The sequence below is a fragment of the Sorex fumeus genome, unplaced genomic scaffold, assembly GCF_029834395.1.
Source record: "Sorex fumeus unplaced genomic scaffold, SorFum_2.1 ptg000063l, whole genome shotgun sequence".
Taxonomy (NCBI): Eukaryota; Metazoa; Chordata; class Mammalia; order Eulipotyphla; family Soricidae; genus Sorex; species Sorex fumeus.
Window position 1 is genome coordinate 28,359,030 of NW_026606120.1, and position 15,200 is coordinate 28,374,229.

At 39.4% G+C, this 15,200-nt stretch overlaps 1 pseudogene; it reads right to left on the reverse strand.

Annotated features, from left to right (window-relative positions):
- Window positions 1–15,200, reverse strand: part of LOC130034974 (contactin-associated protein-like 3) — a 183,344-nt pseudogene that overhangs the window by 130,041 nt on the left and 38,103 nt on the right.

Genomic DNA, 15,200 nt, shown 5'->3' on the forward strand with positions numbered 1-15,200 from the left:
GAAAATTACAGACATGTGACAGGAGAGATAGAACAGTGAATAGACTGCTTTCCTTGCACATGGTTGGCCCGGGTTCCATCCTCAGCACCTCAAATTGTTGCCCTGAGTCCAGCCAAACAGCATCCACAGAGTCAGGAGTAAGCCTGGAGCACAATTGGGTGTGGCTATTAACCCCCACCCGGTTTATAAAAATGTGAAAATTATAGACAAAGAAGAAATGAAATAATGAAGGGGCAAAGAGGTAACAAGAATAGAGAGTCCAATTATTTTACATTAGAATGTGGAACAGCCTTTTTTTTGGAAAAGAAAAAGTTTTTATTGAAAAACTTTAGAGAGATGTGAAGGGATGGAGAGATAGAGAGATGGAGAGAGAAATAGAGAGAAATATAGAGGCATGTTTTTCTCTCTCACTAGAAAGGGGGGAAAAAGGTAAGAATACATTCAAGGAAGGATGTGTGAGCCATTTTCCCAGAATGAGGAAATCCAGAAAATGTGTGAAATTCCACATCTCAGGCAGATCTAGGTGAAAGAGACTACTCCAAGGGCCTCATAAAAATGGAATTTTCATGATTTGTCCTAAACAATCATAAAATGAACTATTTACAGTGACAGGACATAGGGCTTATTTCAATCTTGTATTTATTTCAGTCCACTTCACTAATATCTGGAGAGTGTGTAACATAAGATATTTTATAAACTTTTTTGTTAGAAATATAATTTTCCTTATTTCTGTGTACTGTTACTCCCTATAATAATCTTAAAGATTTTTTGGAAGAATATGTTATCAATTTTTGAAAAGAAGTAATCTAAGTTATAATAAAACATGAAAATTTGTTGAACAAGATGTAAAGTATTTCAAAACGATGTAACTATTTATATGTGAGTATACATACACTTGTACATATACATATTTTTAATGTGTTCATACTTAAACATTTATAAAAATAGAGTTAAATCTGAAGGAGAGGCTCTTAAATATTAAACTAAATTTTTGGATTAACAAAGTATGCTTATTTTTTATTTTGACATTTTTATATTTTCCATATTTTCCAAATGCCATAGTGTACTCTGCCAATAAGTATTATTTTTTAAAAACTAATGTTAGTTTATCCAAATGAAGTCATTTTATGTTAATTATGTCTATGATATAATGTTTTTTTCTCAAAGTGATAGACTGGAAAATGATCATGAAGTTTAGTCTGGATTAGTTTAGACATTGCCACCAACTGTCCCGTGACGAAGGAACTTAGAGTAAATGAAAAGTGAATGTTGCATCAGTCATAAATAAACCAGTAAAGAGTAGTGGCCCAAACCACTCATCCAGGCATTTTTTTGTTAGCTTCTTGGAGGCAAACATTCCCACATTTCAACAAATAATTAAGGTCAGTTTCTCACACTGGCCCCAAACCATGCAAATCTTCCTCCTTTGTGCTGTAAGTGTTAATCAACCTTGGAGGAAACAAGGCCCTCTCTCTCTCTCTCTCATGGGGAAACACAATGCTTGATATAGCAACTGGAGCTTCTATTGAGATGTGGCATACGTTACGTCCATTTATATTTCAACTGCGAAAATTAAGCCAAAGGCAATGACTACATTCCCTTCTTCCCATGCTCTTGGACTCCATTAGAAGCACAGATGGTCACTGGTACTCAGCAATGCACAGAGATGCTTGCTTCAATTAAGAGGGCTTAGGACTTGGTCAATCAGGGGAAATGAGTCACAAAAGAAACACATCGAACTTTGTCTGATAGTAAGTTCTTCTTCACGTGGGGAGTTACTTTTCCTTTCTCTTCTACTTTCCAATAAACTTTGCTAGTTTCAAAAAAACAGAAAATAACTTTATTCATTCATTTAATTAAAAACATTATTATCTAATCTGAGTTTATGCTCAGGTTATTAGTTAACCTCATTGGGGCAGACCCTGGATGATTAGATAATAATAGTAATAATAGACTAGCAGTTTCATTGGTATGTTTGCCAACTAATAACCTGAAAATGATATGGTCAATTTACAAACCTATCGAGTTAAAAGTCAACCTGTAAGAATTTGTTTCTAGTAAAACTGTTATCCCCAAGTAAAATATGATCATATATTTTCAGTAGACTGTCTGAAAGCCATTTCTATCTTAATACTACATACAGTGTTTATTGTCCAATTAACCAAGTAAATCCATGTTCTTCCACTGTTCTTCAAACCATCTTTTTGATTTTTCCTTGATTTCTGATTTCTGATTCCAACATGGGCTTGAGATCTAAGAAATGTTCCCAGTATAACCGAAAAGATCGCGAATCCTGTTGACAATGCAGCTGTAACTATTTTTTTTCAAGTCATTAAATCTTAATTTTATGCTTCCTGACACATTTACAGATTTACAGGAATAGAAAAGTTTGAAGTTAGTTCTTTGGAGATGAAGCAATAGTACAGCAGGGTGGGTAATTGGCTTGCATGCAAACAATCAAGATTTGATAACCAACAAACCTTATAATCCCCTGAGGCCTTCCAGGAGTGATCCCTGAACACAGAACCAGGAGTAAGCCCTGAACACTGCTGAGTGTGGACTCAAAACCAAACTTATAAAATTCAACTCCTCTTGACCCTGAAAGAGCCACCAATAGGGTAGCGTTAAAAAGGATGAGGAAGGATAGCCTCATAAAATCTCGGGGCTGACCTAGGCTGCCAAAACGAAGAAGGACAAAAATGACTGTAGTTTCAATGCACGTACGCCGGCATTGGATGCATCCATTGAGGACCTGATGGTGCAAGCACGAAAGATCAAGTATGACATCATTGGTCTGACCGAGACAAGAAGGCATCAATCACATCACGCTGTTTTCGACACTGGGGAAGAACTATTCCTCGGAACATGGACAAAAGAGGTGTTGGTGGTGGTGGTGTCCTTGTCAACATGAACTTGGCCATAAACATTGATTCATTAGAATGCCTAAGAACCCAAATTGGAAAATTTCACATGAACAGATGTGGCTCACTGCCAGCAGTATCTATCTTTGTTGTCTACGCACCAACATCCAATTATGATGAAGGAGAAATTGAGAAGTTCTACATGGAGCTGGGGAAGTCCTATAAAGAAGACCACACCTTCTAAAAGATCATTGTTGGTGATTTTAATGCCAAGATAGGACTGAGAAGATCAGCCATAAAACTCCACATCAGGACCCATGGCCTAGAATGGAACCAACAGGGTGAGAGACAGTCCAAGTTCATCGTGTTAACCAAGACCATCCATGATAACTCACAATTCCAAAAGGCTAAATCTAAACATTGGACATGGGAGTCTCCCAGTGGACGGTTCCACAATGAAACTGACCACATCATATTCAATCGATGGTTTTGCCTGACTGATGTCGCTATTGTCCCAAAATTCCAAATGGGATCAGTCCACTGTCTCCTTCATGCAAAATTCTACTTCACAGAGGAGGGAGAAAAAGCTGCAAAGTTTAAGAAGAGAACTACCAGAACAACCATCAACAGGGAGCTCTTTGGTACTATTGCAGAAACATGGGAAGATGCCATCACTGACAACATTGACAAGGAATATGATTGACTGGTTCAGCACCGCCATGATTGTGCGAGGAATGCCAAGAGAGAGATAGCCACAAAAAGATGCCTGTCTTCAAAAACTCTCGAGCTCATTTGTCAATGTGGCTTGGCGCAAGCCTCAGGCAACCGCAAGCTAATGTCCAAACTCGCAAAGCAGTGAAGGGAATCAATAAAGGAAGACCTCCAAGAGAGAAGAGCAGCTGCACTGGCAGATGTGGCAGAAGCTGGGAAAAGCATTCGCAATGCCCGCCTGTCGTTCACCAACTACAAGACCAAGATGACTGCCCTCCAATGTCCTGATGGATCTCTCACATCTTCCAGAAGGGCAATGGAGAAGATTATCCAGGACTTCTGCTCGGATCTCTTTGATAGCCTTGTCCACCTGCCGACATACCAAATTCCGCAGGATGGATATGTCGTTCTCAACGTTGTCCCTTCCGAAATTCAACATGCCATTTCGTTGGTAAAGAAGTGAACAGCACCTGGCCCAGACAAGGTCAGTCCTGAACTCCTGAAGAACCTGCCGTCAGTACTCATCAATACACTGGCTCGGCTCTTCACACACTAGCTGTGTGAATGCAAGTTTCCATCCCAGTGGAAAAACAGCAGGACTGTACTACTGTACAAGAAGGAAGATATCCACAACATTGGCAACTATCACCTAATCTGTCTGTTGTCTGTCGTCTACAAGCTGTTCGCTCGAGTTATCCTGAATAGGATTGGCAGAACGCTAGATGAAGGACAACCATGCGAACAAGCCAGTTTTCGAAAAGGATTTAGCACAATCAGCCATATCCACATGATTGATAACCAAGCTCACTGAGGTTTCTCGGGAGTTTAACTCTTTCTCACATTCACCAATTTAAAGAAGGCCTTTGATTCTGTAGAGACAGAAGCAGTCCTCAAGTCCCTAGCCAAACAGGGCGTTCAAAGTCAATACAGCAGGATCCTCCATGAGCTGTATTGTGGATTCACTACCAGGATCTCACAATTCTAGAGGAAGGTGATCATTGACGTCAAGAGAGAGGTTCGGCAGGGTGATACCATTTCACCGAAACTCTTCAGTGCCACCCTCGAGTACTACATGCAACAACTGGAATGGGAAGGAATGGGAGTGAAGATAGATGGTCTGCAACTACACCACCGCCACTTCTTTGATGACATCATTCTTATAACACCAGACATCAGCCAAACGGCACAAATGCTGGCCAACTTCAACCGTGTGTGTGGAAAGGTCGGACTATAGCTGAATCTAATGAAGACAATGTTTATGAGAAATGGTCTCCTTCTGACGTTCCATTCACTCTCAATGTCTACCTGCCCACATACCAAATTCCGGACGAACATCTCCAAATGCAACAGTTATGTGTACCTAGGTCGAGAAGTCAACATGTCGAACAACCTGGCACCTGAGTTGTGCAGGAGGAAGAGAGTGGCTTGGAACGCCTTCAAGAATGTCGAAGAAATAGCTAAATGGACAAAGAACCTCCAGCTCCAGGCACATCTCTTCGATTCCACTGTTCTTCCTGCAATAACATACGCCTCAGAGACCTGGGCCCTACGAAAGCAGGATGAGAACTCTATTTGGGTCTCTCAAAGAGGAATTTAAAGAGTTATGCTTGCAGTATCATGCTTCACTCAAATGAGAGATAGAATTGGAGTTCCGACCTTTGTGGACAGTCAAGAATCAGGGATGCTGTCTCGTTTGCCAATGCATCGAAAATGAGATGGGCTGGACACGTAATGAGATTTGGAGGCAACCACTGGACTAGACCCATTACCGACTTGATTCCAAGGGATGTCAAAAGATCGTGTGGCCACCCACCTCTGAGATGGTCAGACTTCTTCATCAAGACCGTGAACGATCAGTTTGAGGCTCTTCATGTTCCTAGAATTAGCAGATGCCGTTGGGCTACTTAGCACATGACAGGGATGAATGGAGACATTGCTGGTGCTCACTCGAGCAGATCAATGAGTAACGGGATATCAAGTGATCAAGTGAACTCTTCTATTATCAGTAGGTTTTGTTTCATATTTGTGAAAACAGAAATGTTCTCAAACTCAAAATTTATTATCATGAAAGGCAACGAAAAAATCTAATTAAAACATGAAGAAATTGATCCTAAAATAAAGTCCTCTATAACTCAGAGAACAACAAAAAAATCCCTAAATGCTTCTTCCAGTCTGACAATTCAGCTATCTTTCTTAAAGGTGGTAAAGCATATCTGCAGCATAATAACTACATCTAACTACATCCATTAAAGTGGCCTGGAGTAATAGTACAACAGGAAAGGTGTTTATCTTGCATGCAGCTGACCTGGGTTTGATCCCTGGCACAGTTTGTGACCCAAAAAAACAATCAAAAAATTAAAGACAGTGAAAGTCACCACTGAAGATGGGAATACATCAGAAGAAAGGCAAACAGAATAATAAAACTTATAAAAGAAATAAGGGAATCAGCCCCGGCAGTCGAACTCCATGACCCAACCACCACCACGCTCCAGGTCATTTTCCGCATGCTTGGGCCGAGCTTCACAGCCGAGTGAACATACTCCTAGACATTTCCCATAATTACCACACTATATTTGATTGGGTTCAGACAGTAGGCAACAAAGAGAAATATATATATATATATATATATATATATATATATATATATATCGGCGAGCCCGGCAAACTACTGAGAGAATCCCGCCCGCACAGCAGAGCCTGGCAGTCTAGCCATGGAGTATTCGATATGCCAAAAACATTAACAATAATGGGTCTCATTCCCCTGACCCTGAAAGAGCCTCCAATACGTTGGGAAAGACGAGTAAGGAAAGGCTGCTAAAATCTCAGGCCTAGGATGAATGGAGGTGTTACTGGTGCCCGCTTGAGTAAATCGATGAACAACTGGATGACTGATACAGTGATACAATGATTAAATAAAATGAATGGACAAGCCACTCACCTATCAATAACTTTGTAAATCATGTTTTTAATGTAAAAATCATAAAATTAAAAAATATACAAACTGATGCACTTTGACACAAACTGTGGTTATCAGAGGGAAAGAGATTGTAAGAATTGGGAGAAAATATGGATTGAGAAAAAATACCCTGGAGGTTTAAGAAAAAGTGCTGGATTTAAGATAACCATTTAAATGTTTAAATGTATATGGACTAAGGAAAGGAGAAACATGTCCTTGAGCTGATCTCCTAGCAGGAGGAGATCTTTGTCTTAGAAGAGCTTCCTGAAGGAAGGGCTTTACATATGTTGATTGTGCTATCTCACCTAGGTGTGATTGGTATCCCCAACCTTTGGAGGCTGGGCTCTTGACTAAGGCACTGAGACCAAGTGCCAGGAGACTAAGAGGGGAAAGAAGGAGACTGGAAAGAAGGGCAGCTTGAGACTGGAATGGAGCACTCAGTTAGATTGGAATAGGCGCGTGGGGAGAACGAAATAAATGGCAGGACAGAGATTGAAATAAATGGCAACTGATCACCAACCAGCTTGGCGGCCCCGTTCCCTCCTTCATGTGTTTGTTGGCCGCTGTCAGAGGTAGGGGTGGGGAAGTGGCTCATCGCCACCTAATGTACGTGATGAGAGTGCCCACACTCCCTTTTGAACACACACCTATTAGGGAGCACATTTTTACCTGCTGTGACACTCCTCAGTGGATGTACAAGATGGAAGAGACTCAGCTGAAGTTTTCCATCATTTAGAGAAAGACTGAGGTCTCCGGACCCATGATGAAACCAGCTAGTAAATACATGTCCTGCTCGGTTCCATGTCCGAAACTGTAAAGCAAGAGACACTTCATCCTTTCCTGGGGTGCCTGGAACAACCAAGTAACTCCTGGGGCTCAAAAATGTTATGGGCACAGGCTGAGGATACAGACAGGAGAAAGTCACATTTCCCTGTGGATACAGTAAAAGACACCGTTAGGAACAAGAGTGACAGTTTCATTTCAGTAGCAGCAGTTTTCCAAGATTCATCTTTTTTGCAAACATCTCAGTAAACACGTATTTTAAATATTAGTCCTCTCCAAGTAGACAAACAGAATCATTCACAATCCTTCATACCATTCTACTCTGGATTGGTCAATGTTTGTTTGTTGTTGTTATTTTAGGGCAACACCCAGCATGCTCAGGGCTTACTCCTGGCTCTGCTTCGGGAATTACTCCATGTGGGGTTTGGGGGACTACATGAGGTGCTGGAGATTGAACCTGGTTTGGTCAGGTATCCAGCAAGGCAACCACCTTACCTGTCTGTGGTACTTTCCCTCTGGCACCTAGTTTGGTCAACGTTTTAGGAAATTTCCAACTTCATTTCTCAGTGTTAGCAAAGGGATCTATAGCAACTTTCTCCCTGAGTTTTTGGGCTGAGTAAAAGATACAATAGAGGAGAGCTTTTCTCCCTTGAGATGTTACATGTTTTCATCAGTGAAACAGGATCATGAGTTCCAGGAATTATTCTTCTATTCTTTTTTTTTTTTTACTCTGCACTTTCCTTCTTTTTAAAAAATTTTTATAAGTGAAACACCATGAGGTACAGTTGTAGATTTACAAATTTTTGTGCTTGGATTTCATGGTGGTGGAAAACGGGCACTGGTGGAGGGATGGGTATTTGATTATTGTATAACTGAAATCCAGGAACTATTCTTGTCACTCAGATGATAGCGACTCTTAGTGGGAGGAATATTTATGGACATCTGAGGGAAAATGTGCAGTCAGCCAAGATGAACCAGAAGCAGACTTACCTCTTCAAAAGTTCTCACAGGCTTTCACCCAGAGGTGTTACTGGCCAAAAGTTTAACCCATCAGTTGGGAATGCTCTTAATTTTTCACAATTCTATTTAAAAAACAACACTTTATAGTCTAAATTATTTTCATTGCTCGAAGAACAACTCTCTTTAATCATAATGTCTGAAGAGAAAAATCTGAATGCAATTCCAATTAAGTTTGCTATAAGAACTTTTACCTGCTATTGGATATGTTTTCATAAATTTCACAGGGAAGCCTATATGTCCCCAAATTTCCCCTCATCCTCAACAAATATTATGTTAAGAAAAACAAGACTCTAGACACCAGAGCATATTTTGAAATCACTATAATCAGGTCAATGTAGTATTGGTATTGACATAGATATTTCAATGGAACAAAAATAGTCAACAAAAGCATCGGAGATGTTCACATATGCTCAGGATGGAGTGAAATTTATGATGATTCAACTATGTGGAGGAAAAGATTTGGTTCACTGCTCTAGCAAATAAACAAATGGAAATTTATCAGATAAAAATTAAAATCAATGCTTATGTAACATAAAATGATACATATTTAGATTTTTAAAACAATAAAACCATTAGAAGATGTTACAGGAAGATTCATGAGGCCAGATACATTGTCTAAAGTTTTAGTCACATTCTGAAAAAAGCTACAAGAAAGTACATAGATAAACTGATGACTAACAAAAATATCTATGCACCCAACATACCATAAAATCTTTAAAACAAAATTAATACAAAAAATGTTTTAACTAAAAATGATAAAATGTTGTTTACAACATAAAACTATAAATTAATATGAAAGTTCTTATAAAAGTAAACAGAAAGGTATTCAAAATAATAAGACATAATAATCAATGTTCACATTGATAAGAAAATAAAATACAAATCTATGGAAAGCCAGAGACTGGCACACATCAAAAAGAACAAGACCAATGCCAAAGTGGATGCAGGGAGAAAGGGACTCTCATTCACTGTTGGTGGGAATGCCAACTGTCCGAACCTTTATGGAAAATAATATGGGTATTCCTCAAAAAACTAGAATAGAGCTTCCATATGATGTCAGCAATACCACTTCTGGGAATATATCCCAAGGACCCAAAAGCACACAGTAGAAATGCCAACTGCACTTCTATGTTCACAGATCTACTCAGAATAGCAAGAAACTGGAAACAACCCAAGTGCCCAAGAAGAGACGACAGGATAAAGAAACAATGGCACACCTACACAATGAAATACTATGCAGCTATAAGGGAAAACAAAGTCATAAACTTCGCTTATCTATAGATGAACATGAACAGTATCATGCTGAGTGAAGTGAGTCAGAAGGAGAGAGACAGACATCAAATTATTACACTCAGACTCAGCAATTAGAAGACAGTAGCTCGCAGAAGATTTCTCAGGACCCCATACCGAGCAGATTTGACTCAGGCATCTCAGATGGAGCAGGTGCCTTCTCTCTGCTTACTCCAAATGAAACCCTGGTGGGCACAAAATTCTTAAATAAAAACCCCCGTACATGGGACCAGGGACTGAAAACTCCAGGCCACATGGTGACAAGGGACGGACAGTCCCTCCTCGTCTCTCTTCCTGTATTCCTTGGCTGTCATGCCTATAAACTGTCTCCAGGACCAGTTAAGTATATCAACTGCCTTCACCCAGAGACTCACAAATGAATCTCAGAATGGATTTAGTCCCTATATAGATGTCTCCAGATCCCAATTATTTACAGTTTTAGAATTCCAGGAGAATGCATCTGCAAAAGCAGCTGTGTGACCTCTCATTATATTCATAATGAGCAATAGAAAATAAATTACCTAGCATCTTCCTGTGGCAGGCAGGCTTGAGTAGTGGTGGGAAAATTTGAAATAATGATGGTGGGAAGGTGTAATGGTGGTGGGATTGGTGTTGAAATATTGAATGCAATCAATTAATGTGAACAACCTGATGAAAATAAAATTTAAAAACTTAAGAAAAGTAAATGATTGCACTCATGTTTGGAATATTAAAAAATATAGTGAAAGACTAACACCCAAGGAGAGTAGAAACAAGGGCCAGGAAGACTGGACCATAGTTGCAAGCCTGCCTCAATTGCTGGGAGAGAAGGCATATGGGATAAAGGGATCACCATGACAATGATCACTCTGGATGAGAACTGCTGGCTGAAAATGGGAAAAGGAACAAACATGATAACCTCTCAGTTCCTGTATAGCAAACCAATGCCCAAAAGGAGAGAGAGAGAGAGAGAGCGAGAGAGAGAGAGAGAGAGAGAGAGAGAGAGAGAGAGAGAGAGAGAGAGAGAGAAACAGACAGAAAAACATAGAGAGAGAAAAACAGAGACTGGCAGAGACAGAAAGACAGAGACAGATAGACCAAAGACACAGAGACAGGACCAAAGTTCCTGCCATAGAGGCAGGCTGGTTGAGCAGGGGAGGTTTAGAGATAGGAGGGAACCTGGGGACATTGGTGGTGGGAAATGTACACTTGTGGAGGACAGAAAGATGGGTGTTCACACATAGTATGACTGAAATCCAACGAGGAACAACTTTGTAACTAACTGTTATTCAAAAAAAATTAAAAATTGAAATTAAAAAAACAAATATTTGGAGTTTCTTTAATTTACCTGTAGTCACATAAGCAGGAAATAACAGTAAGAAATTAGTCAAGTTGACTTAGCTGGCAAGGAACTAAGAGATGGAAAATAAAAAAAGAGTTAGCTTATAGGAGAAGAGAGGTATCTCTCATATTTTAGTGAAAGTATCATGTTACAATTTTTGGAAAGCACCAAAACTATTTGATAATTTCTGAAACTATATAAAACATTTGACTAAAATGTTATATTCATGAATTTTATCAGTGAAAATTCTAAGCAAAAATATATGTACATGTGCAAATGCTTCTCTTTTATTTGGCAAGTGGGAGTTGCAATCACACCCAGCAGTGCTCATGGCAGGGCTTGGGGGGACCATATGCAGTATTGAGGATCAAATCAGGGTCAGTCATCTGCAAGACAAATGCCCTACCTGCTGTACTAGCACTCTGGCCCCACAAATGTCTGCTTTTAGTAATCAAAAAGCAAGAATAAAGCAAATGCCCTCACGTGGAAATGACCAAATACATAATACTATACTTTCATAATGGAAAGTTTTAAAGCTACTCTGACATAGAATTAAATCACTGAAGTGAGATATTGCTGTCAGAAAATCAAAATGAAAAATAAGCTTTAACAATTTCATTCTTACTAACAGTATAAAATGTGGAGGCATGTGTATGCATTAATATGTGTGACTATCAGAGTAATGATTTACATAAAATTCTTTTTTTATATATATAGATAGGAAGACAAATACTTGATTAGTATCAATGTGGCTTGGTTGAAAAACAAAACTTGTGGGTAGAAAAATCAGAAGTAAAAGTAAACCAACAAAGAAATAGCAATAGCAACCAACTTTCAAGGACTCGCTCATCTCCCCCAACCCAGGTACAGGCTTGGTGGGAATGACATCCAACCTCGAGATATTCTCCCCTCCACATCACATATGAACCATAAATTACCCTCTTATGTTAAACTTTCACTAGGGCAGCCCAAACACCAAAAACACATTAGGCCAATAATTTATTAGCTCCACCTCAATTAATAAGTAAAGTAAAGTAAAGGCCCTCCCGTTGATCATCGATTTGCTCGAGTGGGCCCAGTAACATCTCCATTGGAGATTTTGTTGTTACTGTGTTTGGCATATCGAATACGTCACGGGGAGCTTGCCAGGCTCCGCCGTGGGGGCAAGATACCCTCGGTAGCTTGCTGGGCTCTCCGAGAGGGGCGGAGGAATCGAACTCGGGTCGGTCATGTTGGCTGCATGCAAGGCAAATGCCCTACCGCTGTGCTATCACTCCAGCCCTCAATTAATATTACACCAAAAACACAATAGTAAACAGTAAGCTTGAAAGTCTAAACTGCACAGGTCACAATGGTAAAGCAACACAGAAGCCCACCAAGCTTAGTTAGTGAAGAGACTAGTCCAGAAAATCAAATCAGTAATAATGCACTAGACAACCTCTCTCATGAGGAACATAGAAGGGAGCTACTGAAGATAATTAGGGAGCTAAATTAAACACACCGCCAAAACAATACAAGAGAATCTGAGAGCAGAAATGCGGAAAATACAAACAAAATTACAAACAGAAATGACAGATCTGAAAAACCTGGTAGGTGAATTGAAAAACTCATTGGAAGGCCTCAACAGCAGAGTAACAGGTTCTAAGGAACAGAATCAGTGAGCTTCAAGGTGATGCAGAGAATCTCCAGACAACAGCAGACAATGGAAAAGAGTCTCATAATGAACCAACAACTGTGAAGAGAAAATCGGAATGAAGCCAAGAGGAATAACATACGAATCATTAGAGTCCCAGGGACAGGAAGAAAACCCTGATGAAAAAGAAACTGTCAAAGACATCATTGCTAATATGTTCCCAGAGCTGAAGAGCACATGCAACCAGATTCAGGAGTCCCAAAGGGTACCAGCTAGATGAAATCCAAATAAAAATATTCCAAGACACATCCTGATCAGAATGACAAACACCTTAAACAGACATAAAATTCTGAATGCAGCAAGATCAAAGCAAGAAATTGCTTATAAAGGTGCATCCTTAAGATGTACAGCTGACTTAAGACAGTGATGGGATATAGTGAAAAAAACTCAATTAAATAAATTCCTCACCAAAAATACTTTACTCAGCTAGACTCATTCATAGTGGAAGGAACAATACACAGTTTCACAGACAAACCACAACTCAGGAACTTCATAAACTCTAAACCATGGTTGCATGAACAAGAGAAGACAAACCCCTCAAATAAACCAAAATTCAGCAGAATGATGATACAAGACCCCATGATAATAATAATCTCTCTTAACATCAATGGGCTAAATGCACCAATTAAAAGATACAGAGTGGCAAGGGATGGATCAAAAATTGAACTCAATATTCTGCTGTCTGCAAGAAACACATTTGAACAGTCAGAGCAAACACAAAATTACACAGATTCAAAGTCAATGGCTGGAAACAATTCTTCAGGCAAACACCTCTCTCATAAAAGCTGGGCTGGCCATTTGGTATCAGACCACATTGATTTCAGACTGAAGAAAATTCACAAGAGAAAGAGAAGTTCATTTCATATTGATCAAGAGATCTGCACATTAGGAACAACTTACACTCCTGAATGTATATGCTCCTAATGAGGGACCAGTGAAATACTTAAAAGAACTACCCACAGACTTGAAGGAAGACACAGATTGCAACACAATAAAAAGGTAAAGGTAAAGGCCCTCCCGTTGATCGTCGATTTGCTCGAGCGGGCCCAGTAACGTCTCCATTGGAGACTTTGTTGTTACTGTGTCTGGCATATCAAATACTCTCGGTAGCTTGCCGGGCTCTCCGAGAGGGGCGGAGGAATCGAACTCGGGTCGGCCATGTTGGCCGCTTGTAAGGTGAACGCCCTACCCGCTGTGCTACTAGTGGCGATTTCAACACTGATTTGTCACCTCTTGATAGTCAGCTAGACTCAATCTTAACAAGGACATGCTTTATTTGATGAATAAATAAAAGAAAGGAGCTCACTTAGTAGATATATACAAGACACTTCATCGTCAAAAAGCTGAATACACATTCATTTCAAGTGTGCATAGGACTAAGACTGATCACAAGCTGGGCCAAAAAACATAACTCCATAAAACTAAGAAGATAGAGCTTGAATCAATGATCTTCGAAGACCACAATGCACTGAAAATATAAGGGAATAAAACACATAAACAGAAAATAAAATCAAACACCTGGAAATTAAGCTGCTCACTGCTGAAGAATGAGTTGCTTAGAAAGAAAATCAAAGAGAAAATCAAAAGATTCCTGGAAATGAAGGAAAATGAAGACACGAGTTACCAGAACTTATAGGATACAGAAAAAGGTGTATAAAGAGGACATTTTATAGCTCTACAAGGATTCCTCAGGAAGGAAGAGAGAACCCACCTAAGTAACCTAACCTCACAGCTTAAGAGCTTGGAGAATGACCAACAAAAGGAGCCCAAAGCAGGAGTAAGGAAATAATAAAACTTTAGAGCAGAAATTAGTGAGTTGGATGTCCAAAAAACAATCCAAAAGATCAATGAAAATAAGAGCTGGTTCTCTGAGAAAATAAACAAGATCTATAAATCTGTAGCAAGACTCACAAAAAAGGAAGAGAGAAAAACCGAATAAATAGAACCAGAAATGAAAAGGGGGTATCACAACAGAAACTACAGAAATTCAAAGGATCATCAGAGATTAATTTGAGAATCTTCATACCATGATACAAGAAATCCTTGAGGAAATGGATAAACTCCTGGATTCCTATAGCCTTCTGAGACTGAACCAATAATACCTGGACTATCTGAACGGACCTATCACCATCTTAGGAAATTGAAACAGTAATAAAATTTTTCTCCCCAAAAACAGAAGTCCTGGCCCAGGTAGATTCACTGGAAAAATTTTCCAAATCTTTAAAGAGGACATAATCCCAATCATTTTAAAGTTTTTTAAGGAAATTGTAAAATTATAAACACTTCCAAACAGTTTCTATGAAGCAAACATCACCCTGATACCAAAAGCAGACAGAGATACCACAAAGAAAGAGAACCACAGGCCAATATCCCTGATAAACATAGACACAAAGATCCTCAACAAACAAATTCCAACAATTCACCAAAAAAATTCATACACTATGACCAAGCAGGATTCATCCCAGGGATGTAATGATGGTTTAATATTCACAAGTGAATCAATGTAATCCATCATATCAATAAAATAAAGGGTAAAAACCATGTGACCCTATCAATAGCTGCAAA